A 2626-nucleotide genomic window follows, 5' to 3' on the forward strand; every position below is an offset into this window, starting at 1 on the left:
GGATGAACAGGTACAGGTGGCTCAAATTCCTGAAACAGAATCTCAATCATAAAGAATTAAGACTGTTCTTAAACTTAAATTTCAATCAACCATCATCAGAAAGTTGCAGTATTGGGCAAACAGTAAATATTATCACTATTTTAAACCGACATTGCTCTCCAAGCTAAAAATAATAATATAAAGGTTGTAATGTTCAACACAACCTAAAACTCAAGATCTTCTTGGCAGTAGTTTGATCAGCAGTCATGAGACCAAAATGGATGGGTGGAAAATGTGCCCACTGATGAAGTGAAATTGGTAAAAAAGAGAGATTTCTTTTTTCATATTAGCCTAATCATTGTATCAAGAAGTCCGAACCCTGATGTTCATTTATAACAAGGGGATACTTACATTTAGCCGCAACACTAAATGCTTCTCTGTGGCTGATATCTGGATTTGCTGCTTTGATTCGTTGAATTTCATCCCTGCATATTCACACCCACATATATCATCACATATATATATTTATGTATGCATTTATACTGACAATGTTGGTCTGATCGATACTCACTTATTAAACCGATTCTAGGCAGAGGGGACTCGATGTCTCTTCTCCAGAGCTGATACATATATAACATTAACAAAATCACATTTTTAAATTAATCTTAAGGTTCTGGCGGAAATTACAGCCATTAATAAGGAGCCTAACATCTTAAATCACCATTATTAATTTATTAGCGATTGTTTTTCTGTTTTGACGATATCTTACAAGTTATTTCTCACCTTAATTAGTTTCTCCAATATTGGCTAGATTTTAGTAGAAGTTAAAATATTAGTTTCTTCAAGAAATGATTCAAACATTAATCTGTATATGTTTATACATGAAGATAAAGTAGAGAATAAGAACTTACAGGATGACGGGGATGAGCAAGCATAGGAAAAAGTACTCTGATGATAAGTGATTGCCTTGCCTAAACATTCATCAGAAAAAAAAACATTTGTGTTAGTTTATGTATGGGCTATACAAAATATAAAGCTTATATTCACCTTACATGAACAATGACTAATTTAAACAATCAAACTTTTAATTCTATTCTTTCAAAGCAATTGACGAGAGAGTAAATGTATACATGCATCAGGAACAGAAACCGTGAACTAAAAAAAACATCACATGAGAATTTAAGGGGATCATCCCTGTTATTTTGTTATATATATTGACACATATTAGATTGGTTTGGCTATAAACTGGATTTTATCTTAGCATGGCTATTTCGGGCTTTGATAGTTTGATTTATTATGTTTGGGTCCTTAGTTTGTTAGCGTGTTAGGTTATATTTGAACATGATACACATTACTCAGGCCAGGTACCAAAACAAGAGGGTGGTTTGCAGCCAAACCTTCACGCCGTGCCCCTGGAATTTCAGGTCCTTTAAGTCCACGAAAACTTACAGCAACAATGTACAACAACAAGAGCAGCCATGAGGTAGAATACTAATGTTCACATCTTTCATTCATGAGTGGAATAAAGATGCCCTGTACAAGACATAAGCAGTGCTAATGACAAGAATGACACGTGAACTTAATTTTTGACACTCGGTAAATCTACATATAATTAAAAAACCCACAATCACATACTTTTTAATAAAAGAAAAAAAACTACTCATACTTCATATTACTTCATATGCTACTTAAAATTAAATTATAGTAATCAAATTAAATATAGTAATTAAACAATTACTACTTAATCATAAATTTCTTCAAATATATTTTCAAACTAAAATATACTTAAAATGAATAAAAGAATGTCTAAAAATATCATGATATACACTAGTAAACATAATCTTAATAGTACATATTACTACCTGATAAACAACAACAACATTCCCCCAATATTATCAAGAACAATCTACTGATTTAATTGTATTCCTTCAAACTCTAATTAAAACGATTGCAGCGGAAAGAGCAGGAATCAAGCTCAGCAGTCAGCCACTCTCCTTGTGGTATCAGAAGTTTAGCTGTTGAAGTTGAATGACAAGCATCATAACATGCCTTCAATACCCTCAAACAACAAAAGTCCATTAATCGTTGTATCAGTTCCACAGTCAATCAGGGGGCGTGTAAACAGGGGGGTGTAAACAGCTACAGTCACAACATACGTGAGGGGTGGAGAGGGGTAGGGAGAGAGTAGAGAGGGTGGAGAGGGAGAGAGTGAGAGAGAGAAAGATGGAAAGAGGACCTGTGCTTGTTGGAGAGAAGCCATGGCTTGGGGATTAAGAGCAGCATTAAGGGCTTGGGGATAAAGGCACTAGCATAAAACACTAGCATTTCAAAAGCAAAAACATACAGCAGTAGATGAAAAGAAAATGTAACCATATATCAAAAGAAATTGAGCTTAATCAACATCTAGCTTACTTTAATTTGCCGATTTTTTGTTTCAACTCCTTTAGAATTTCATCTAGTTGTTGGGATCCTCTAATTGGAACCAGAATCTCATTGTGCTTGAGAATATTACTTGTACCATCTCGGACAGGGAAAATCTCAGTCTCTTTCTTCTCCAAGGCCTCAAAAGACGAAACCCATGGAGTAAATTAAGCACAACAAATATAGAACCTAACCTTGAACTGAATCTTAATAGTTGAGCTGAATT

At 34.2% G+C, this 2626-nt stretch overlaps 1 long non-coding RNA gene across 2 annotated transcripts; it reads right to left on the bottom strand.

Annotated features, from left to right (window-relative positions):
* Positions 1–404: 404 nt before the first annotated feature.
* LOC141711107 (uncharacterized) lies at positions 405–2029 on the bottom strand. Of its 2 annotated transcripts, XR_012571217.1 has the most exons (5): positions 1842–2029; positions 1377–1512; positions 891–950; positions 551–599; positions 405–464 (listed from the first exon to the last, which is right to left on the bottom strand). It is a non-coding gene; the product is annotated as an uncharacterized LOC141711107 (long non-coding RNA). The 2 variants fall into 2 exon arrangements; XR_012571218.1 differs by lacking the exon at positions 1377–1512.
* Between the last annotated feature and the right edge of the window lie 597 nt (positions 2030–2626).

This window comes from Apium graveolens, chromosome 3 (genome assembly GCF_009905375.1).
Source record: "Apium graveolens cultivar Ventura chromosome 3, ASM990537v1, whole genome shotgun sequence".
Lineage (NCBI taxonomy): Eukaryota > Viridiplantae > Streptophyta > Magnoliopsida > Apiales > Apiaceae > Apium > Apium graveolens.